The sequence below is a fragment of the Electrona antarctica genome (genome assembly GCF_951216825.1).
Source record: "Electrona antarctica genome assembly, chromosome: 6".
Lineage (NCBI taxonomy): Eukaryota > Metazoa > Chordata > Actinopteri > Myctophiformes > Myctophidae > Electrona > Electrona antarctica.
This window is the reverse complement of record NC_136811.1, coordinates 4,576,894-4,603,004: the sequence shown is the minus strand read 5'-3', so window position 1 is coordinate 4,603,004 and position 26,111 is coordinate 4,576,894. Positions and strand designations below refer to the sequence as shown.

The window sequence follows — 26,111 nt, the reverse complement described above, 5'->3', positions numbered from 1 at the left end:
ATTTTAGATATATTGTATATAACTTAAATGCATTCATTCACTGTAAAAAAAAATCACTGAAATGAACGTATGTATCCTATTAACTATTTTTTAATTCAGCCTACCCAGGCTTGAAAGCAGGCAGCCAATTTACAAGTGTTAAAAACGATCTAAAATGCTTTTGAAATAACACACATTTAAGTTCTAAAATGTTGCTCCACAAGTCTGTTTAAAATACAAAACAAGCTATTTACATGAAAGAGAAAAAATGCAAAACAAACAGGGTGTCTAACAGGTTTTAAAGGATTAAAATTACCTGGCTCTGTGATTGCCAGTGGCCAATCAGTGAGCCTGTAAGCATTTGTGTCCAGCCTACCAGTGATTCTACTTCCTGTTAGTATTTAAGCAGGACAACGTCCTTTTCCTGTTCAATTGAACACATGGCTGGTTCTTCATGTGCTGTTGTAAACAAACACAGAGAGACAATCTTTTGCAATCTGCCTGGTAAGACTAAAACATAATCTTCCAATTCAAATCATTCACATTCGTAATGTTGTTAGGCAACTGATTTGTGTATTGTGTCATTTTGAACTTTGCAGAGCAGTGTGAGAGTGTTGCAAATCACTGAGCAGCCAGGTGACATTGCAGTCTCAGCATTCATGAAGTGGTGAGTGAGACAATGTAGAACAAAGATGGTTATCTTAAATGGTGTTTAGCCACAATACATCCTGCCAATGATTTATTGTTACATTTAAGTATTTAAGTTCATGTTACATTTTGAAAGACAGTTTGTTACTGAAGGAATACAATATGCATGTACATGAGAATTGTGGGTTATAGTGACTGAAGGTACATTTTAAGGGTACATACTAAGCACATTTGCGTCATAAATACCTCCTAGTTACTGCACAAAACACCCTGTAAACCTTTTGAATGTGCACTTTATGCAATTTAACTCATTACATTGTGATACTTAAAGGAGCATTTCATACTATTTTTATTTTTGTGGAAAAGGAACAGTTCATTGAATATTAAACATTGTAAAAGAAAATAAGTGTTTTGAATTATTTTGAATGGTTTTCAATGTATTTTAAATACATGATTACTATAAAAAGAACATGATTAAGCTAATTAATGCAAGTTAAAAAGGTGTTAATTTATGCTAATTCGTGGGGTTTTGGATCTTGTCTGATCTATCATAGGTCAGGTTTTTTAGATCCCATCCTCATCCCTTGGAGCATCTCACGTGGAGAAGAGGACAGCGGTTCCCTTCCCATCCATCGAGGAGCCAAGGTGCATGTGAGGCTCCACTGTCTCCATACCCAACGTTTCCCCAGATAGATTCCCAGTGCATACTGGGTGGCGAGATCCATGGTTTGTGTGGTAGGACAAAGACCAATCGAACACTGTCACAGTTCAGATAAAAGAGCCCCAACGAGAACAAAAACAAACTTTGGGAACTAAGGGTTTTCATATTTTTTCCGGCTTTTCTTTTTGTTTGTTATTTTTCATATTACTGTTGTAGTCATTTTTCTATGTCTATTTGGTAATAATAAGTGGCCATGTAACAATTACTATTCATTGTTGACTGTGTTATATTTATAAGAGCCAGGTCATTTTGTTTCATAGTTGTGTCAAACCATATTGGATAAGCAATGATCTTAACAAGTACTTTAGTTTTATAGTTGAGAGGAAAAATTGTGCTGCTGATTTGGATAAGCACTGTTGTTGGCTTTGTTAAAGGCCTTGCCTTGGTGGGCAGCAGGTGGGCCAGATGTGTGGATGCCAGTCCATTGGCGTCTGCGCCAGGGCTGTATCTAGCTCACCCGCTGTTGGCCCGGGTGGCTGGTGTCGGCCTGCCCCTCGGCCTGTGTCCTCTGCCTACTTCCTTGCTTTGGTTTTGTTGTTCTTTTGTATTTTACATTTGTATTTTGTATAATACTTTATTTATTTTGTGGTATATTCTTGTTTGTGTTAAGTGTTTTTATTTTATTTTTTAGTTTATGTGTAGGGGGAGAGAGTGTGTGTGTGTGGGGGGGGGGTTGCTGTAAATAAAAAAATGGCAAAAATTGGCAATATTGAAGGTGGCTTGTAATTGTACATTTGGATTCAGATTGTAATGTATTGTTAGTATTGTATTGTTTTGCATTCACTATTATTTATATTGATGTGACTTTGTGTCCATATATCCAGTTCATGATGAATTCATGATTAGTTAATCATGAGTTCATGATTAGTTCATGATGAAAATGTTGTCACTTTACTTTGGGGTGCAAATAACCATTAACTAACTGTTAACTACAGCTAGTTCATGATGAAAATGTTGCCACTTTACTTTGGGGTGCAAATATCAATTAACTAACTATTAACTAATGATAGTTAATCATTAATAGAGTCCAACTCTCTAGTAAGTAAGTAAGTACAATGTAATGGTAGTTCATGATGAAAATGTTGCCACTTTACTTTGGGGTGCAAATATCAATTAACTAACTATTAACTAATGATAGTTAATCATTAATAGAGTCCAACTCTCTAGTAAGTAAGTACAATGTAATGGTAGTTCATGATGATAATGTTGCCACTTTACTTTGGGGTGCAAATATCAATTAACTAACTATTAACTAATGATAGTTAATCATTAATAGAGTCCAACTCTCTAGTAAGTAAGTAAAATGTAATGGTAGTTCATGATGATAATGTCCAGAAGTTACGCATAAACTACAAGGGAGACCTCTACAAGGGAGACCTACCCACCTTTGAGCACTCATCGTGGGCATAGAATTGAGAAAAACTACCTCCAGAGAGACCGCGTCTGCTCACTAACCCTACCCGTCTATGAGCACTCATCCTGGGTATAGATTTGGGCAAAATGGGTGAGTCCAAAAATGATCCATGAAACACCAGGGACCCCTACCCACCTTTGAGCACTCATCGTGGGCATAGAATTGAGAAAAATTACCTCCAGAGAGACCGAGTCTGCTCACTAACCCTACCCGTCTATGAGCACTCATCCTGGGTATAGATTTGGGCAAAATGGGTGAGTCCAAAAATTATCCATAAAACACCAGGGACCCCTACCCACCTTTGAGCACTCATCGTGGGCATAGAATTGAGAAAAATTACCTCCAGAGAGACCGAGTCTGCTCACTAACCCTACCCGTCTATGAGCACTCATCCTGGGTATAGATTTGGGCAAAATGGGGGGGTCCAAAAATGATCCATAAAGCACCAGGGAGAGCTCCGGACAGACCCCTACCAACCTTTGAGCACCCATCGTGGGCAAATAATTGAGTAAAATGACCCATGGGTACAACCAGGAATGACCTCCAGAGAGACTGAGAGACCTACCCGCCTATGAGCACTCATCCTGGGCATAGATTTGGGCGGAAAAATTAGATCTATAAATCATCTACAAATCGTGGTTAACTAATGACGATTCATGATGAATCATCAGAATCATCATCATCATGAATCATGATGAATTCATCATGATTCATGATGAATTGTGATGAACTAATGATTAACTAATGCTTAACTAATGTATTAGTTAATCATTAGTTAATCATTAGTTCATGAACCGTATCTGCAAGTGTTACCATGAAAACTTTAGTTACTAGATTTTGATTATTATTGCAAACCATGCATTAACCAATCCAGCCCTATTTAAACTTGGACTATTTGAAAATAGCAGATCTAAAAACTCACATGTTGTGACATGCAACGAGTTGTGTGCATGTAGATCTGCTATTTACAAATGAGGTTTTTTTATTAGACATAATGATAAGGACATTCTTGAATACGTTCTTTGCTGAGAGTGGGTGGAGAGTGGGTGGAGTGTTAGACTTATAGCATAATGATAATAGCCTACAATACATTTCAATGTATTTCAATGTATTTCAATGTATTTCAATGTATTTCAATGTATTTCAATGTATTTCAATGTATTTCAATGTATTTGTAATAGCCTACTCACAGTATTAAGGTGAAACAACAAGTTGTTTACAAGTTGAAATGTATTTCAAAGCTTAGTGTCTGCCTTTGTTTTGAGTGGAGGGTGGAGGGGCTCATTAGCACGCATATAGGCCTACTGTTATCATGACTCACCTGCACCTGAACGACAGTCGTTGAGGTAAAAAAGGGGTGGGGCTTAGATTTTCTTTAAAAGGGAAGGTCACAGAGCACAATGATACAGTACTACTGCCAAGATGCCAAGACAAGTCAGACTCCGACAAGTCAGACTCCCACAACGCCTTGCCGGAGGAGACTTCATCCTCCAAAGAGCTCCAATGAAACGAACCAGAACCGCTGACACAGCAGTAGTTGCTCCAAAGAGACGGCGCCTGCAGCCTGCAGTTTTAGAAGCAGCTTTGATTGAAGCCATTGAACCGCTACCAGCTGACACAGCTGTGGAAGCAGCAGAACCAGCAGTAGTTGCTATGTTATTATTTTATTATTGGCAACAATGTCAAGCAAGTGCCGCTGGTATTCGTACTGAACCAGTTACGCCGTTTCCAGCGAAAGAACACTAAGCAGACAGAGTCCAACCATGCCCAGTTATGGAAGGACTTTTTGCTGCTAGTATTGAAGTAGCATTGTATATATATTTTTGTTCAACTTTTTTTGCTGCTAGTATTGAAGTAGCGTTGTGTATATATATTTTTGTTCAACTTTTTTTCTTCTAGTATTGAAGAACCGTTGTATACATTTTTTTTGTTCAACTATCTTTTAAAGTGGTATCTGTATATAGTATTTCTCTCAAATAAATGGTTACATTCCTACAGTTGATCTGTTGTTGTTGTTCTTGTTGTAGTAACGACCCAGCACACTCAAACAAAAGAGGCTGATGACCCCCCCTTGGGCCCCCTCCACTCTCACTATAACTAGACACATACCCCCCCCCCCTCTCTCTCTGTTTAAAAGTACACATACTTCAAAATAAAATGTCCACCATTTCCATTTCACTACGCCTTTAAAACACTTTTCCCTTTCCAAAACAAACACATAGTAACATACAGAAGTACATTATGACAATATTGGTAAAATACACTTGTTACAATTTACAAAGAAAAATGTAGTAAGCAGAGTAAACAGACCCACAGGTCTCACAAAAAAACAAGACGATAAATATACCCTCAATCCTTGGCTCAGAGTATTCCACGGTGGCTCAGTGGTTCTGTGAGTTGCCTATGGTGTGAGAGGACGCTGGTTCGTGACAAGTCAAGATTCGTGACCTCGGACAGAGGATTGAGGATAAATCAAAAATTAATCACTCTTTACCTTTTAGCCAACAAGTCAAAAGTCAAGACAAGGACTAAGGCTATAAATCCAGATAAATCACTCTATACCTTTTAGTCGACTTTTGACGGGCCCCAGAGACAGAGACATAATCCAAGATGATCTTTTGAGTCAATTTGTAACAGTCAGCAGTGCCAGTTGGTGCCACAGGGTGGTGCACTGCTCCCTTTTGTTTTGCTTTGTGTAGAAGATCTGACATCAATTCCACCTTTTTTTATTGAATACAAAACTGCACTATCCACACGTGTATTATAAATACATGGAAGACTATTCATCCCAAAGGTGTCATATTCATCGGAACTTGTCTCCAAGCCAATAAAATGAGCAACTATTATATGAAAACTTTAGTTACTAGATTTTGATTATTATTGCAAACCATGCATTAACCAATCCAGCCCTATTTAAACTTGGACTATTTGAAAATAGCAGATCTAAAAACTCACATGTTGTGACATGCAACGAGTTGTGTGCATGTAGATCTGCTATTTACAAATGAGGTTTTTTTATTAGACATAATGATAAGGACATTCTTGAATACGTTCTTTGCTGAGAGTGGGTGGAGAGTGGGTGGAGTGTTAGACTTATAGCATAATGATAATAGCCTACAATACATTTCAATGTATTTCAATGTATTTCAATGTATTTCAATGTATTTCAATGTATTTCAATGTATTTCAATGTATTTGTAATAGCCTACTCACAGTATTAAGGTGAAACAACAAGTTGTTTACAAGTTGAAATGTATTTCAAAGCTTAGTGTCTGCCTTTGTTTTGAGTGGAGGGTGGAGGGGCTCATTAGCACGCATATAGGCCTACTGTTATCATGACTCACCTGCACCTGAACGACAGTCGTTGAGGTAAAAAAGGGGTGGGGCTTAGATTTTCTTTAAAAGGGAAGGTCACAGAGCACAATGATACAGTACTACTGCCAAGATGCCAAGACAAGTCAGACTCCGACAAGTCAGACTCCCACAACGCCTTGCCGGAGGAGACTTCATCCTCCAAAGAGCTCCAATGAAACGAACCAGAACCGCTGACACAGCAGTAGTTGCTCCAAAGAGACGGCGCCTGCAGCCTGCAGTTGTAGAAGCAGCTTTGATTGAAGCCATTGAACCGCTACCAGCTGACACAGCTGTGGAAGCAGCAGAACCAGCAGTAGTTGCTATGTTATTATTTTATTATTGGCAACAATGTCAAGCAAGTGCCGCTGGTATTCGTACTGAACCAGTTACGCCGTTTCCAGCGAAAGAACACTAAGCAGACAGAGTCCAACCTTGCCCAGTTATGGAAGGACTTTTTGCTGCTAGTATTGAAGTAGCATTGTATATATATTTTTGTTCAACTTTTTTTGCTGCTAGTATTGAAGTAGCGTTGTGTATATATATTTGTGTTCAACTTTTTTTCTTCTAGTATTGAAGAACCGTTGTATACATTTTTTTTGTTCAACTATCTTTTAAAGTGGTATCTGTATATAGTATTTCTCTCAAATAAATGGTTACATTCCTACAGTTGATCTGTTGTTGTTGTTCTTGTTGTAGTAACGACCCAGCACACTCAAACAAAAGAGGCTGATGACCCCCCCTTGGGCCCCCTCCACTCTCACTATAACTAGACACATACCCCCCCCCTCTCTCTCTCTGTTTAAAAGTACACATACTTCAAAATAAAATGTCCACCATTTCCATTTCACTACGCCTTTAAAACACTTTTCCCTTTCCAAAACAAACACATAGTAACATACAGAAGTACATTATGACAATATTGGTAAAATACACTTGTTCCAATTTACAAAGAAAAATGTAGTAAGCAGAGTAAACAGACCCACAGGTCTCACAAAAAAACAAGACGATAAATATACCCTCAATCCTTGGCTCAGAGTATTCCACGGTGGCTCAGTGGTTCTGTGAGTTGCCTATGGTGTGAGAGGACGCTGGTTAGTGACAAGTCAAGATTCGTGACCTCGGACAGAGGATTGAGGATAAATCAAAAATGAATCACTCTTTACCTTTTAGCCAACAAGTCAAAAGTCAAGACAAGGACTAAGGACTAAGGCTATAAATCCAGATAAATCACTCTATACCTTTTAGTCGACTTTTGACGGGCCCCAGAGACAGAGACATAATCCAAGATGATCTTTTGAGTCAATTTGTAACAGTCAGCAGTGCCAGTTGGTGCCACAGGGTGGTGCACTGCTCCCTTTTGTTTTGCTTTGTGTAGAAGATCTGACGTCAATTCCACCTTTTTTTATTGAATACAAAACTGCACTATCCACACGTGTATTATAAATACATGGAAGACTATTCATCCCAAAGGTGTCATATTCAGCGGAACTTGTCTCCAAGCCAATAAAATGAGCAACTATTATATGAAAACTTTAGTTACTAGATTTTGATTATTATTGCAAACCATGCATTAACCAATCCAGCCCTATTTAAACTTGGACTATTTGAAAATAGCAGATCTAAAAACTCACATGTTGTGACATGCAACGAGTTGTGTGCATGTAGATCTGCTATTTACAAATGAGGTTTTTTTATTAGACATAATGATAAGGACATTCTTGAATACGTTCTTTGCTGAGAGTGGGTGGAGAGTGGGTGGAGTGTTAGACTTATAGCATAATGATAATAGCCTACAATACATTTCAATGTATTTCAATGTATTTCAATGTATTTCAATGTATTTCAATGTATTTCAATGTATTTCAATGTATTTCAATGTATTTGTAATAGCCTACTCACAGTATTAAGGTGAAACAACAAGTTGTTTACAAGTTGAAATGTATTTCAAAGCTTAGTGTCTGCCTTTGTTTTGAGTGGAGGGTGGAGGGGCTCATTAGCACGCATATAGGCCTACTGTTATCATGACTCACCTGCACCTGAACGACAGTCGTTGAGGTAAAAAAGGGGTGGGGCTTAGATTTTCTTTAAAAGGGAAGGTCACAGAGCACAATGATACAGTACTACTGCCAAGATGCCAAGACAAGTCAGACTCCGACAAGTCAGACTCCCACAACGCCTTGCCGGAGGAGACTTCATCCTCCAAAGAGCTCCAATGAAACGAACCAGAACCGCTGACACAGCAGTAGTTGCTCCAAAGAGACGGCGCCTGCAGCCTGCAGTTGTAGAAGCAGCTTTGATTGAAGCCATTGAACCGCTACCAGCTGACACAGCTGTGGAAGCAGCAGAACCAGCAGTAGTTGCTATGTTATTATTTTATTATTGGCAACAATGTCAAGCAAGTGCCGCTGGTATTCGTACTGAACCAGTTACGCCGTTTCCAGCGAAAGAACACTAAGCAGACAGAGTCCAACCTTGCCCAGTTATGGAAGGACTTTTTGCTGCTAGTATTGAAGTAGCATTGTATATATATTTTTGTTCAACTTTTTTTGCTGCTAGTATTGAAGTAGCGTTGTGTATATATATTTTTGTTCAACTTTTTTTCTTCTAGTATTGAAGAACCGTTGTATACATTTTTTTTGTTCAACTATCTTTTAAAGTGGTATCTGTATATAGTATTTCTCTCAAATAAATGGTTACATTCCTACAGTTGATCTGTTGTTGTTGTTCTTGTTGTAGTAACGACCCAGCACACTCAAACAAAAGAGGCTGATGACCCCCCCTTGGGCCCCCTCCACTCTCACTATAACTAGACACATACCCCCCCCCTCTCTCTCTCTGTTTAAAAGTACACATACTTCAAAATAAAATGTCCACCATTTCCATTTCACTACGCCTTTAAAACACTTTCCCCTTTCCAAAACAAACACATAGTAACATACAGAAGTACATTATGACAATATTGGTAAAATACACTTGTTACAATTTACAAAGAAAAATGTAGTAAGCAGAGTAAACAGACCCACAGGTCTCACAAAAAAACAAGACGATAAATATACCCTCAATCCTTGGCTCAGAGTATTCCATGGTGGCTCAGTGGTTCTGTGAGTTGCCTATGGTGTGAGAGGACGCTGGTTCGTGACAAGTCAAGATTCGTGACCTCGGACAGAGGATTGAGGATAAATCAAAAATGAATCACTCTTTACCTTTTAGCCAACAAGTCAAAAGTCAAGACAAGGACTAAGGACTAAGGCTATAAATCCAGATAAATCACTCTATACCTTTTAGTCGACTTTTGACGGGCCCCAGAGACAGAGACATAATCCAAGATGATCTTTTGAGTCAATTTGTAACAGTCAGCAGTGCCAGTTGGTGCCACAGGGTGGTGCACTGCTCCCTTTTGTTTTGCTTTGTGTAGAAGATCTGACGTCAATTCCACCTTTTTTTATTGAATACAAAACTGCACTATCCACACGTGTATTATAAATACATGGAAGACTATTCATCCCAAAGGTGTCATATTCAGCGGAACTTGTCTCCAAGCCAATAAAATGAGCAACTATTATATGAAAACTTTAGTTACTAGATTTTGATTATTATTGCAAACCATGCATTAACCAATCCAGCCCTATTTAAACTTGGACTATTTGAAAATAGCAGATCTAAAAACTCACATGTTGTGACATTCAACGAGTTGTGTGCATGTAGATCTGCTATTTACAAATGAGGTTTTTTTATTAGACATAATGATAAGGACATTCTTGAATACGTTCTTTGCTGAGAGTGGGTGGAGAGTGGGTGGAGTGTTAGACTTATAGCATAATGATAATAGCCTACAATACATTTCAATGTATTTCAATGTATTTCAATGTATTTCAATGTATTTCAATGTATTTCAATGTATTTGTAATAGCCTACTCACAGTATTAAGGTGAAACAACAAGTTGTTTACAAGTTGAAATGTATTTCAAAGCTTAGTGTCTGCCTTTGTTTTGAGTGGAGGGTGGAGGGGCTCATTAGCACGCATATAGGCCTACTGTTATCATGACTCACCTGCACCTGAACGACAGTCGTTGAGGTAAAAAAGGGGTGGGGCTTAGATTTTCTTTAAAAGGGAAGGTCACAGAGCACAATGATACAGTACTACTGCCAAGATGCCAAGACAAGTCAGACTCCGACAAGTCAGACTCCCACAACGCCTTGCCGGAGGAGACTTCATCCTCCAAAGAGCTCCAATGAAACGAACCAGAACCGCTGACACAGCAGTAGTTGCTCCAAAGAGACGGCGCCTGCAGCCTGCAGTTGTAGAAGCAGCTTTGATTGAAGCCATTGAACCGCTACCAGCTGACACAGCTGTGGAAGCAGCAGAACCAGCAGTAGTTGCTATGTTATTATTTTATTATTGGCAACAATGTCAAGCAAGTGCCGCTGGTATTCGTACTGAACCAGTTACGCCGTTTCCAGCGAAAGAACACTAAGCAGACAGAGTCCAACCTTGCCCAGTTATGGAAGGACTTTTTGCTGCTAGTATTGAAGTAGCATTGTATATATATTTTTGTTCAACTTTTTTTGCTGCTAGTATTGAAGTAGCGTTGTGTATATATATTTTTGTTCAACTTTTTTTCTTCTAGTATTGAAGAACCGTTGTATACATTTTTTTTGTTCAACTATCTTTTAAAGTGGTATCTGTATATAGTATTTCTCTCAAATAAATGGTTACATTCCTACAGTTGATCTGTTGTTGTTGTTCTTGTTGTAGTAACGACCCAGCACACTCAAACAAAAGAGGCTGATGACCCCCCCTTGGGCCCCCTCCACTCTCACTATAACTAGACACATACCCCCCCCTCTCTCTCTCTGTTTAAAAGTACACATACTTCAAAATAAAATGTCCACCATTTCCATTTCACTACGCCTTTAAAACACTTTTCCCTTTCCAAAACAAACACATAGTAACATACAGAAGTACATTATGACAATATTGGTAAAATACACTTGTTACAATTTACAAAGAAAAATGTAGTAAGCAGAGTAAACAGACCCACAGGTCTCACAAAAAAACAAGACGATAAATATACCCTCAATCCTTGGCTCAGAGTATTCCACGGTGGCTCAGTGGTTCTGTGAGTTGCCTATGGTGTGAGAGGACGCTGGTTCGTGACAAGTCAAGATTCGTGACCTCGGACAGAGGATTGAGGATAAATCAAAAATTAATCACTCTTTACCTTTTAGCCAACAAGTCAAAAGTCAAGACAAGGACTAAGGACTAAGGCTATAAATCCAGATAAATCACTCTATACCTTTTAGTCGACTTTTGACGGGCCCCAGAGACAGAGACATAATCCAAGATGATCTTTTGAGTCAATTTGTAACAGTCAGCAGTGCCAGTTGGTGCCACAGGGTGGTGCACTGCTCCCTTTTGTTTTGCTTTGTGTAGAAGATCTGACGTCAATTCCACCTTTTTTTATTGAATACAAAACTGCACTATCCACACGTGTATTATAAATACATGGAAGACTATTCATCCCAAAGGTGTCATATTCAGCGGAACTTGTCTCCAAGCCAATAAAATGAGCAACTATTATATGAAAACTTTAGTTACTAGATTTTGATTATTATTGCAAACCATGCATTAACCAATCCAGCCCTATTTAAATTGGACTATTTGAAAATAGCAGATCTAAAAACTCACATGTTGTGACATGCAACGAGTTGTGTGCATGTAGATCTGCTATTTACAAATGAGGTTTTTTTATTAGACATAATGATAAGGACATTCTTGAATACGTTCTTTGCTGAGAGTGGGTGGAGAGTGGGTGGAGTGTTAGACTTATAGCATAATGATAATAGCCTACAATACATTTCAATGTATTTCAATGTATTTCAATGTATTTCAATGTATTTCAATGTATTTCAATGTATTTCAATGTATTTCAATGTATTTCAATGTATTTCAATGTATTTGTAATAGCCTACTCACAGTATTAAGGTGAAACAACAAGTTGTTTACAAGTTGAAATGTATTTCAAAGCTTAGTGTCTGCCTTTGTTTTGAGTGGAGGGTGGAGGGGCTCATTAGCACGCATATAGGCCTACTGTTATCATGACTCACCTGCACCTGAACGACAGTCGTTGAGGTAAAAAAGGGGTGGGGCTTAGATTTTCTTTAAAAGGGAAGGTCACAGAGCACAATGATACAGTACTACTGCCAAGATGCCAAGACAAGTCAGACTCCGACAAGTCAGACTCCCACAACGCCTTGCCGGAGGAGACTTCATCCTCCAAAGAGCTCCAATGAAACGAACCAGAACCGCTGACACAGCAGTAGTTGCTCCAAAGAGACGGCGCCTGCAGCCTGCAGTTGTAGAAGCAGCTTTGATTGAAGCCATTGAACCGCTACCAGCTGACACAGCTGTGGAAGCAGCAGAACCAGCAGTAGTTGCTATGTTATTATTTTATTATTGGCAACAATGTCAAGCAAGTGCCGCTGGTATTCGTACTGAACCAGTTACGCCGTTTCCAGCGAAAGAACACTAAGCAGACAGAGTCCAACCTTGCCCAGTTATGGAAGGACTTTTTGCTGCTAGTATTGAAGTAGCATTGTATATATATTTTTGTTCAACTTTTTTTGCTGCTAGTATTGAAGTAGCGTTGTGTATATATATTTTTGTTCAACTTTTTTTCTTCTAGTATTGAAGAACCGTTGTATACATTTTTTTTGTTCAACTATCTTTTAAAGTGGTATCTGTATATAGTATTTCTCTCAAATAAATGGTTACATTCCTACAGTTGATCTGTTGTTGTTGTTCTTGTTGTAGTAACGACCCAGCACACTCAAACAAAAGAGGCTGATGACCCCCCCTTGGGCCCCTCCACTCTCACTATAACTAGACACATACCCCCCCCCCCTCTCTCTCTCTGTTTAAAAGTACACATACTTCAAAATAAAATGTCCACCATTTCCATTTCACTACGCCTTTAAAACACTTTTCCCTTTCCAAAACAAACACATAGTAACATACAGAAGTACATTATGACAATATTGGTAAAATACACTTGTTACAATTTACAAAGAAAAATGTAGTAAGCAGAGTAAACAGACCCACAGGTCTCACAAAAAAACAAGACGATAAATATACCCTCAATCCTTGGCTCAGAGTATTCCACGGTGGCTCAGTGGTTCTGTGAGTTGCCTATGGTGTGAGAGGACGCTGGTTCGTGACAAGTCAAGATTCGTGACCTCGGACAGAGGATTGAGGATAAATCAAAAATTAATCACTCTTTACCTTTTAGCCAACAAGTCAAAAGTCAAGACAAGGACTAAGGACTAAGGCTATAAATCCAGATAAATCACTCTATACCTTTTAGTCGACTTTTGACGGGCCCCAGAGACAGAGACATAATCCAAGATGATCTTTTGAGTCAATTTGTAACAGTCAGCAGTGCCAGTTGGTGCCACAGGGTGGTGCACTGCTCCCTTTTGTTTTGCTTTGTGTAGAAGATCTGACGTCAATTCCACCTTTTTTTATTGAATACAAAACTGCACTATCCACACGTGTATTATAAATACATGGAAGACTATTCATCCCAAAGGTGTCATATTCAGCGGAACTTGTCTCCAAGCCAATAAAATGAGCAACTATTATATGAAAACTTTAGTTACTAGATTTTGATTATTATTGCAAACCATGCATTAACCAATCCAGCCCTATTTAAACTTGGACTATTTGAAAATAGCAGATCTAAAAACTCACATGTTGTGACATGCAACGAGTTGTGTGCATGTAGATCTGCTATTTACAAATGAGGTTTTTTTATTAGACATAATGATAAGGACATTCTTGAATACGTTCTTTGCTGAGAGTGGGTGGAGAGTGGGTGGAGTGTTAGACTTATAGCATAATGATAATAGCCTACAATACATTTCAATGTATTTCAATGTATTTCAATGTATTTCAATGTATTTCAATGTATTTCAATGTATTTCAATGTATTTCAATGTATTTCAATGTATTTGTAATAGCCTACTCACAGTATTAAGGTGAAACAACAAGTTGTTTACAAGTTGAAATGTATTTCAAAGCTTAGTGTCTGCCTTTGTTTTGAGTGGAGGGTGGAGGGGCTCATTAGCACGCATATAGGCCTACTGTTATCATGACTCACCTGCACCTGAACGACAGTCGTTGAGGTAAAAAAGGGGTGGGGCTTAGATTTTCTTTAAAAGGGAAGGTCACAGAGCACAATGATACAGTACTACTGCCAAGATGCCAAGACAAGTTAGACTCCGACAAGTCAGACTCCCACAACGCCTTGCCGGAGGAGACTTCATCCTCCAAAGAGCTCCAATGAAACGAACCAGAACCGCTGACACAGCAGTAGTTGCTCCAAAGAGACGGCGCCTGCAGCCTGCAGTTGTAGAAGCAGCTTTGATTGAAGCCATTGAACCGCTACCAGCTGATACAGCTGTGGAAGCAGCAGAACCAGCAGTAGTTGCTATGTTATTATTTTATTATTGGCAACAATGTCAAGCAAGTGCCGCTGGTATTCGTACTGAACCAGTTACGCCGTTTCCAGCGAAAGAACACTAAGCAGACAGAGTCCAACCTTGCCCAGTTATGGAAGGACTTTTTGCTGCTAGTATTGAAGTAGCATTGTATATATATTTTTGTTCAACTTTTTTTGCTGCTAGTATTGAAGTAGCGTTGTGTATATATATTTTTGTTCAACTTTTTTTCTTCTAGTATTGAAGAACCGTTGTATACATTTTTTTTGTTCAACTATCTTTTAAAGTGGTATCTGTATATAGTATTTCTCTCAAATAAATGGTTACATTCCTACAGTTGATCTGTTGTAGTTGTTCTTGTTGTAGTAACGACCCAGCACACTCAAACAAAAGAGGCTGATGACCCCCCCTTGGGCCCCCTCCACTCTCACTATAACTAGACACATACCCCCCCCCTCTCTCTCTCTGTTTAAAAGTACACATACTTCAAAATAAAATGTCCACCATTTCCATTTCACTACGCCTTTAAAACACTTTCCCCTTTCCAAAACAAACACATAGTAACATACAGAAGTACATTATGACAATATTGGTAAAATACACTTGTTACAATTTACAAAGAAAAATGTAGTAAGCAGAGTAAACAGACCCACAGGTCTCACAAAAAAACAAGACGATAAATATACCCTCAATCCTTGGCTCAGAGTATTCCACGGTGGCTCAGTGGTTCTGTGAGTTGCCTATGGTGTGAGAGGACGCTGGTTCGTGACAAGTCAAGATTCGTGACCTCGGACAGAGGATTGAGGATAAATCAAAAATTAATCACTCTTTACCTTTTAGCCAACAAGTCAAAAGTCAAGACAAGGACTAAGGACTAAGGCTATAAATCCAGATAAATCACTCTATACCTTTTAGTCGACTTTTGACGGGCCCCAGAGACAGAGACATAATCCAAGATGATCTTTTGAGTCAATTTGTAACAGTCAGCAGTGCCAGTTGGTGCCACAGGGTGGTGCACTGCTCCCTTTTGTTTTGCTTTGTGTAGAAGATCTGACGTCAATTCCACCTTTTTTTATTGAATACAAAACTGCACTATCCACACGTGTATTATAAATACATGGAAGACTATTCATCCCAAAGGTGTCATATTCAGCGGAACTTGTCTCCAAGCCAATAAAATGAGCAACTATTATATGAAAACTTTAGTTACTAGATTTTGATTATTATTGCAAACCATGCATTAACCAATCCAGCCCTATTTAAACTTGGACTATTTGAAAATAGCAGATCTAAAAACTCACATGTTGTGACATTCAACGAGTTGTGTGCATGTAGATCTGCTATTTACAAATGAGGTTTTTTTATTAGACATAATGATAAGGACATTCTTGAATACGTTCTTTGCTGAGAGTGGGTGGAGAGTGGGTGGAGTGTTAGACTTATAGCATAATGATAATAGCCTACAATACATTTCAATGTATTTCAATGTATTTCAATGTATTTCAATGTATTTCAATGTATTTCAATGTATTTCAATGTATTTCAATGTATTTGTAATAGCCTACTCACAGTATTAAGGTGAAACAACAAGTTGTTTACAAGTTGAAATGTATTTCAAAGCTTAGTGTCTGCCTTTGTTTTGAGTGGAGGGTGGAGGGGCTCATTAGCACGCATATAGGCCTACTGTTATCATGACTCACCTGCACCTGAACGACAGTCGTTGAGGTAAAAAAGGGGTGGGGCTTAGATTTTCTTTAAAAGGGAAGGTCACAGAGCACAATGATACAGTACTACTGCCAAGATGCCAAGACAAGTCAGACTCCGACAAGTCAGACTCCCACAACGCCTTGCCGGAGGAGACTTCATCCTCCAAAGAGCTCCAATGAAACGAACCAGAACCGCTGACACAGCAGTAGTTGCTCCAAAGAGACGGCGCCTGCAGCCTGCAGTTGTAGAAGCAGCTTTGATTGAAGCCATTGAACCGCTACCAGCTGACACAGCTGTGGAAGCAGCAGAACCAGCAGTAGTTGCTATGTTATTATTTTATTATTGGCAACAATGTCAAGCAAGTGCCGCTGGTATTCGTACTGAACCAGTTACGCCGTTTCCAGCGAAAGAACACTAAGCAGACAGAGTCCAACCTTGCCCAGTTATGGAAGGACTTTTTGCTGCTAGTATTGAAGTAGCATTGTATATATATTTTTGTTCAACTTTTTTTGCTGCTAGTATTGAAGTAGCGTTGTGTATATATATTTTTGTTCAACTTTTTTTCTTCTAGTATTGAAGAACCGTTGTATACATTTTTTTTGTTCAACTATCTTTTAAAGTGGTATCTGTATATAGTATTTCTCTCAAATAAATGGTTACATTCCTACAGTTGATCTGTTGTTGTTGTTCTTGTTGTAGTAACGACCCAGCACACTCAAACAAAAGAGGCTGATGACCCCCCCTTGGGCCCCCTCCACTCTCACTATAACTAGACACATACCCCCCCCTCTCTCTCTCTGTTTAAAAGTACACATACTTCAAAATAAAATGTCCACCATTTCCATTTCACTACGCCTTTAAAACACTTTTCCCTTTCCAAAACAAACACATAGTAACATACAGAAGTACATTATGACAATATTGGTAAAATACACTTGTTACAATTTACAAAGAAAAATGTAGTAAGCAGAGTAAACAGACCCACAGGTCTCACAAAAAAACAAGACGATAAATATACCCTCAATCCTTGGCTCAGAGTATTCCACGGTGGCTCAGTGGTTCTGTGAGTTGCCTATGGTGTGAGAGGACGCTGGTTCATGACAAGTCAAGATTCGTGACCTCGGACAGAGGATTGAGGATAAATCAAAAATTAATCACTCTTTACCTTTTAGCCAACAAGTCAAAAGTCAAGACAAGGACTAAGGACTAAGGCTATAAATCCAGATAAATCACTCTATACCTTTTAGTCGACTTTTGACGGGCCCCAGAGACAGAGACATAATCCAAGATGATCTTTTGAGTCAATTTGTAACAGTCAGCAGTGCCAGTTGGTGCCACAGGGTGGTGCACTGCTCCCTTTTGTTTTGCTTTGTGTAGAAGATCTGACGTCAATTCCACCTTTTTTTATTGAATACAAAACTGCACTATCCACACGTGTATTATAAATACATGGAAGACTATTCATCCCAAAGGTGTCATATTCAGCGGAACTTGTCTCCAAGCCAATAAAATGAGCAACTATTATATGAAAACTTTAGTTACTAGATTTTGATTATTATTGCAAACCATGCATTAACCAATCCAGCCCTATTTAAACTTGGACTATTTGAAAATAGCAGATCTAAAAACTCACATGTTGTGACATGCAACGAGTTGTGTGCATGTAGATCTGCTATTTACAAATGAGTTTTTTTTATTAGACATAATGATAAGGACAGTCTTGAATACGTTCTTTGCTGAGAGTGGGTGGAGAGTGGGTGGAGTGTTAGACTTATAGCATAATGATAATAGCCTACAATACATTTCAATGTATTTCAATGTATTTCAATGTATTTCAATGTATTTGTAATAGCCTACTCACAGTATTAAGGTGAAACAACAAGTTGTTTACAAGTTGAAATGTATTTCAAAGCTTAGTGTCTGCCTTTGTTTTGAGTGGAGGGTGGAGGGGCTCATTAGCACGCATATAGGCCTACTGTTATCATGACTCACCTGCACCTGAACGACAGTCGTTGAGGTAAAAAAGGGGTGGGGCTTAGATTTTCTTTAAAAGGGAAGGTCACAGAGCACAATGATACAGTACTACTGCCAAGATGCCAAGACAAGTCAGACTCCGACAAGTCAGACTCCCACAACGCCTTGCCGGAGGAGACTTCATCCTCCAAAGAGCTCCAATGAAACGAACCAGAACCGCTGACACAGCAGTAGTTGCTCCAAAGAGACGGCGCCTGCAGCCTGCAGTTGTAGAAGCAGCTTTGATTGAAGCCATTGAACCGCTACCAGCTGACACAGCTGTGGAAGCAGCAGAACCAGCAGTAGTTGCTATGTTATTATTTTATTATTGGCAACAATGTCAAGCAAGTGCCGCTGGTATTCGTACTGAACCAGTTACGCCGTTTCCAGCGAAAGAACACTAAGCAGACAGAGTCCAACCTTGCCCAGTTATGGAAGGACTTTTTGCTGCTAGTATTGAAGTAGCATTGTATATATATTTTTGTTCAACTTTTTTTGCTGCTAGTATTGAAGTAGCGTTGTGTATATATATTTTTGTTCAACTTTTTTTCTTCTAGTATTGAAGAACCGTTGTATACATTTTTTTTGTTCAACTATCTTTTAAAGTGGTATCTGTATATAGTATTTCTCTCAAATAAATGGTTACATTCCTACAGTTGATCTGTTGTTGTTGTTCTTGTTGTAGTAACGACCCAGCACACTCAAACAAAAGAGGCTGATGACCCCCCCTTGGGCCCCCTCCACTCTCACTATAACTAGACACATACCCCCCCCTCTCTCTCTCTGTTTAAAAGTACACATACTTCAAAATAAAATGTCCACCATTTCCATTTCACTACGCCTTTAAAACACTTTTCCCTTTCCAAAACAAACACATAGTAACATACAGAAGTACATTATGACAATATTGGTAAAATACACTTGTTACAATTTACAAAGAAAAATGTAGTAAGCAGAGTAAACAGACCCACAGGTCTCACAAAAAAACAAGACGATAAATATACCCTCAATCCTTGGCTCAGAGTATTCCACGGTGGCTCAGTGGTTCTGTGAGTTGCCTATGGTGTGAGAGGACGCTGGTTCGTGACAAGTCAAGATTCGTGACCTCGGACAGAGGATTGAGGATAAATCAAAAATGAATCACTCTTTACCTTTTAGCCAACAAGTCAAAAGTCAAGACAAGGACTAAGGACTAAGGCTATAAATCCAGATAAATCACTCTATACCTTTTAGTCGACTTTTGACGGGCCCCAGAGACAGAGACATAATCCAAGATGATCTTTTTAGTCAATTTGTAACAGTCAGCAGTGCCAGTTGGTGCCACAGGGTGGTGCACTGCTCCCTTTTGTTTTGCTTTGTGTAGAAGATCTGACGTCAATTCCACCTTTTTTTATTGAATACAAAACTGCACTATCCACACGTGTATTATAAATACATGGAAGACTATTCATCCCAAAGGTGTCATATTCAGCGGAACTTGTCTCCAAGCCAATAAAATGAGCAACTATTATATGAAAACTTTAGTTACTAGATTTTGATTATTATTGCAAACCATGCATTAACCAATCCAGCCCTATTTAAACTTGGACTATTTGAAAATAGCAGATCTAAAAACTCACATGTTGTGACATGCAACGAGTTGTGTGCATGTAGATCTGCTATTTACAAATGAGTTTTTTTTATTAGACATAATGATAAGGACATTCTTGAATACGTTCTTTGCTGAGAGTGGGTGGAGAGTGGGTGGAGTGTTAGACTTATAGCATAATGATAATAGCCTACAATACATTTCAATGTATTTCAATGTATTTCAATGTATTTCAATGTATTTCAATGTATTTCAATGTATTTCAATGTATTTCAATGTATTTCAATGTATTTGTAATAGCCTACTCACAGTATTAAGGTGAAACAACAAGTTGTTTACAAGTTGAAATGTATTTCAAAGCTTAGTGTCTGCCTTTGTTTTGAGTGGAGGGTGGAGGGGCTCATTAGCACGCATATAGGCCTACTGTTATCATGACTCACCTGCACCTGAACGACAGTCGTTGAGGTAAAAAAGGGGTGGGGCTTAGATTTTCTTTAAAAGGGAAGGTCACAGAGCACAATGATACAGTACTACTGCCAAGATGCCAAGACAAGTCAGACTCCGACAAGTCAGACTCCCACAACGCCTTGCCGGAGGAGACTTCATCCTCCAAAGAGCTCCAATGAAACGAACCAGAACCGCTGACACAGCAGTAGTTGCTCCAAAGAGACGGCGCCTGCAGCCTGCAGTTGTAGAAGCAGCTTTGATTGAAGCCATTGAACCGCTACCAGCTGACACAGCTGTGGAAGCAGCAGAACCAGCAGTAGTTGCTATGTTATTATTTTATTATTGGCAACAATGTCAAGCAAGTGCCGCTGGTATTCGTACTGAACCAGTTACGCCGTTTCCAGCGAAAGAACACTAAGCAGACAGAGTCCAACCTTGCCCAGTTATGGAAGGACTTTTTGCTGCTAGTATTGAAGTAGCATTGTATATATATTTTTGTTCAACTTTTTTTGCTGCTAGTATTGAAGTAGCGTTGTGTATATATATTTTTGTTCAACTTTTTTTCTTCTAGTATTGAAGAACCGTTGTATACATTTTTTTTGTTCAACTATCTTTTAAAGTGGTATCTGTATATAGTATTTCTCTCAAATAAATGGTTACATTCCTACAGTTGATCTGTTGTTGTTGTTCTTGTTGTAGTAACGACCCAGCACACTCAAACAAAAGAGGCTGATGACCCCCCCTTGGGCCCCCTCCACTCTCACTATAACTAGACACATACCCCCCCCCCCTCTCTCTCTCTGTTTAAAAGTACACATACTTCAAAATAAAATGTCCACCATTTCCATTTCACTACGCCTTTAAAACACTTTTCCCTTTCCAAAACAAACACATAGTAACATACAGAAGTACATTATGACAATATTGGTAAAATACACTTGTTACAATTTACAAAGAAAAATGTAGTAAGCAGAGTAAACAGACCCACAGGTCTCACAAAAAAACAAGACGATAAATATACCCTCAATCCTTGGCTCAGAGTATTCCACGGTGGCTCAGTGGTTCTGTGAGTTGCCTATGGTGTGAGAGGACGCTGGTTCGTGACAAGTCAAGATTCGTGACCTCGGACAGAGGATTGAGGATAAATCAAAAATTAATCACTCTTTACCTTTTAGCCAACAAGTCAAAAGTCAAGACAAGGACTAAGGACTAAGGCTATAAATCACTCTATAACTTTTAGTCGACTTTTGACGGGCCCCAGAGACAGAGACATAATCCAAGATGATCTTTTGAGTCAATTTGTAACAGTCAGCAGTGCCAGTTGGTGCCACAGGGTGGTGCACTGCTCCCTTTTGTTTTGCTTTGTGTAGAAGATCTGACGTCAATTCCACCTTTTTTTATTGAATACAAAACTGCACTATCCACACGTGTATTATAAATACATGGAAGACTATTCATCCCAAAGGTGTCATATTCAGCGGAACTTGTCTCCAAGCCAATAAAATGAGCAACTATTATATGAAAACTTTAGTTACTAGATTTTGATTATTATTGCAAACCATGCATTAACCAATCCAGCCCTATTTAAACTTGGACTATTTGAAAATAGCAGATCTAAAAACTCACATGTTGTGACATGCAACGAGTTGTGTGCATGTAGATCTGCTATTTACAAATGAGTTTTTTTTATTAGACATAATGATAAGGACATTCTTGAATACGTTCTTTGCTGAGAGTGGGTGGAGAGTGTGTGGAGTGTTAGACTTATAGCATAATGATAATAGCCTACAATGTATTTCAATGTATTTCAATGTATTTCAATGTATTTCAATGTATTTGTAATAGCCTACTCACAGTATTAAGGTGAAACAACAAGTTGTTTACAAGTTGAAATGTATTTCAAAGCTTAGTGTCTGCCTTTGTTTTGAGTGGAGGGTGGAGGGGCTCATTAGCATGCATATAGGCCTACTGTTATCATGACTCACCTGCACCTGAACGACAGTCGTTGAGGTAAAAAAGGGGTGGGGCTTAGATTTTCTTTAAAAGGGAAGGTCACAGAGCACAATGATACAGTACTACTGCCAAGATGCCAAGACAAGTCAGACTCCGACAAGTCAGACTCCCACAACGCCTTGCCGGAGGAGACTTCATCCTCCAAAGAGCTCCAATGAAACGAACCAGAACCGCTGACACAGCAGTAGTTGCTCCAAAGAGACGGCGCCTGCAGCCTGCAGTTGTAGAAGCAGCTTTGATTGAAGCCATTGAACCGCTACCAGCTGACACAGCTGTGGAAGCAGCAGAACCAGCAGTAGTTGCTATGTTATTATTTTATTATTGGCAACAATGTCAAGCAAGTGCCGCTGGTATTCGTACTGAACCAGTTACGCCGTTTCCAGCGAAAGAACACTAAGCAGACAGAGTCCAACCTTGCCCAGTTATGGAAGGACTTTTTGCTGCTAGTATTGAAGTAGCATTGTATATATATTTTTGTTCAACTTTTTTTGCTGCTAGTATTGAAGTAGCGTTGTGTATATATATTTTTGTTCAACTTTTTTTCTTCTAGTATTGAAGAACCGTTGTATACATTTGTTTTGTTCAACTATCTTTTAAAGTGGTATCTGTATATAGTATTTCTCTCAAATAAATGGTTACATTCCTACAGTTGATCTGTTGTTGTTCTTCTTGTTGTAGTAACGACCCAGCACACTCAAACAAAAGAGGCTGATGACCCCCCCTTGGGCCCCCTCCACTCTCACTATAACTAGACACATACCCCCCCCCTCTCTCTCTCTGTTTAAAAGTACACATACTTCAAAATAAAATGTCCACCATTTCCATTTCACTACGCCTTTAAAACACTTTTCCCTTTCCAAAACAAACACATAGTAACATACAGAAGTACATTATGACAATATTGGTAAAATACACTTGTTACAATTTACAAAGAAAAATGTAGTAAGCAGAGTAAACAGACCCACAGGTCTCACAAAAAAACAAGACGATAAATATACCCTCAATCCTTGGCTCAGAGTATTCCACGGTGGCTCAGTGGTTCTGTGAGTTGCCTATGGTGTGAGAGGACGCTGGTTCGTGACAAGTCAAGATTCGTGACCTCGGACAGAGGATTGAGGATAAATCAAAAATTAATCACTCTTTACCTTTTAGCCAACAAGTCAAAAGTCAAGACAAGGACTAAGGACTAAGGCTATAAATCACTCTATACCTTTTAGTCGACTTTTGACGGGCCCCAGAGACAGAGACATAATCCAAGATGATCTTTTGAGTCAATTTGTAACAGTCAGCAGTGCCAGTTGGTGCCACAGGGTGGTGCACTGCTCCCTTTTGTTTTGCTTTGTGTAGAAGATCTGACGTCAATTCCACCTTTTTTTATTGAATACAAAACTGCACTATCCACACGTGTATTATAAATACATGGAAGACTATTCATCCCAAAGGTGTCATATTCAGCGGAACTTGTCTCCAAGCCAATAAAATGAGCAACTATTATATGAAAACTTTAGTTACTAGATTTTGATTATTATTGCAAACCATGCATTAACCAATCCAGCCCTATTTAAACTTGGACTATTTGAAAATAGCAGATCTAAAAACTCACATGTTGTGACATGCAACGAGTTGTGTGCATGTAGATCTGCTATTTACAAATGAGTTTTTTTTATTAGACATAATGATAAGGACATTCTTGAATACGTTCTTTGCTGAGAGTGGGTGGAGAGTGTGTGGAGTGTTAGACTTATAGCATAATGATAATAGCCTACAATGTATTTCAATGTATTTCAATGTATTTCAATGTATTTCAATGTATTTCAATGTATTTCAATGTATTTCAATGTATTTCAATGTATTTGTAATAGCCTACTCACAGTATTAAGGTGAAACAACAAGTTGTTTACAAGTTGAAATGTATTTCAAAGCTTAGTGTCTGCCTTTGTTTTGAGTGGAGGGTGGAGGGGCTCATTAGCACGCATATAGGCCTACTGTTATCATGACTCACCTGCACCTGAACGACAGTCGTTGAGGTAAAAAAGGGGTGGGGCTTAGATTTTCTTTAAAAGGGAAGGTCACAGAGCACAATGATACAGTACTACTGCCAAGATGCCAAGACAAGTCAGACTCCGACAAGTCAGACTCCCACAACGCCTTGCCGGAGGAGACTTCATCCTCCAAAGAGCTCCAATGAAACGAACCAGAACCGCTGACACAGCAGTAGTTGCTCCAAAGAGACGGCGCCTGCAGCCTGCAGTTGTAGAAGCAGCTTTGATTGAAGCCATTGAACCGCTACCAGCTGACACAGCTGTGGAAGCAGCAGAACCAGCAGTAGTTGCTATGTTATTATTTTATTATTGGCAACAATGTCAAGCAAGTGCCGCTGGTATTCGTACTGAACCAGTTACGCCGTTTCCAGCGAAAGAACACTAAGCAGACAGAGTCCAACCTTGCCCAGTTATGGAAGGACTTTTTGCTGCTAGTATTGAAGTAGCATTGTATATATATTTTTGTTCAACTTTTTTTGCTGCTAGTATTGAAGTAGCGTTGTGTATATATATTTTTCTTCAACTTTTTTTCTTCTAGTATTGAAGAACCGTTGTATACATTTTTTTTGTTCAACTATCTTTTAAAGTGGTATCTGTATATAGTATTTCTCTCAAATAAATGGTTACATTCCTACAGTTGATCTGTTGTTGTTGTTCTTGTTGTAGTAACGACCCAGCACACTCAAACAAAAGAGGCTGATGACCCCCCCTTGGGCCCCCTCCACTCTCACTATAACTAGACACATACACCCCCCCTCTCTCTCTCTGTTTAAAAGTACACATACTTCAAAATAAAATGTCCACCATTTCCATTTCACTACGCCTTTAAAACACTTTTCCCTTTCCAAAACAAACACATAGTAACATACAGAAGTACATTATGACAATATTGGTAAAATACACTTGTTACAATTTACAAAGAAAAATGTAGTAAGCAGAGTAAACAGACCCACAGGTCTCACAAAAAAACAAGACGATAAATATACCCTCAATCCTTGGCTCAGAGTATTCCACGGTGGCTCAGTGGTTCTGTGAGTTGCCTATGGTGTGAGAGGACGCTGGTTCGTGACAAGTCAAGATTCGTGACCTCGGACAGAGGATTGAGGATAAATCAAAAATTAATCACTCTTTACCTTTTAGCCAACAAGTCAAAAGTCAAGACAAGGACTAAGGACTAAGGCTATAAATCCAGATAAATCACTCTATACCTTTTAGTCGACTTTTGACGGGCCCCAGAGACAGAGACATAATCCAAGATGATCTTTTGAGTCAATTTGTAACAGTCAGCAGTGCCAGTTGGTGCCACAGGGTGGTGCACTGCTCCCTTTTGTTTTGCTTTGTGTAGAAGATCTGACGTCAATTCCACCTTTTTTTATTGAATACAAAACTGCACTATCCACACGTGTATTATAAATACATGGAAGACTATTCATCCCAAAGGTGTCATATTCAGCGGAACTTGTCTCCAAGCCAATAAAATGAGCAACTATTATATGAAAACTTTAGTTACTAGATTTTGATTATTATTGCAAACCATGCATTAACCAATCCAGCCCTATTTAAACTTGGACTATTTGAAAATAGCAGATCTAAAAACTCACATGTTGTGACATGCAACGAGTTGTGTGCATGTAGATCTGCTATTTACAAATGAGTTTTTTTTATTAGACATAATGATAAGGACAT

General features: G+C 38.9%; 1 long non-coding RNA gene across 1 annotated transcript; it reads left to right on the top strand.

Annotated features, from left to right (window-relative positions):
• Positions 1-422: 422 nt before the first annotated feature.
• LOC306924259 lies at positions 423-1,666 on the top strand. The gene is made up of 3 exons (XR_013790149.1): positions 423-483; positions 579-646; positions 1,182-1,666. It is a non-coding gene; the product is annotated as an uncharacterized lncRNA (long non-coding RNA).
• The last annotated feature ends 24,445 nt before the right edge of the window (positions 1,667-26,111 follow it).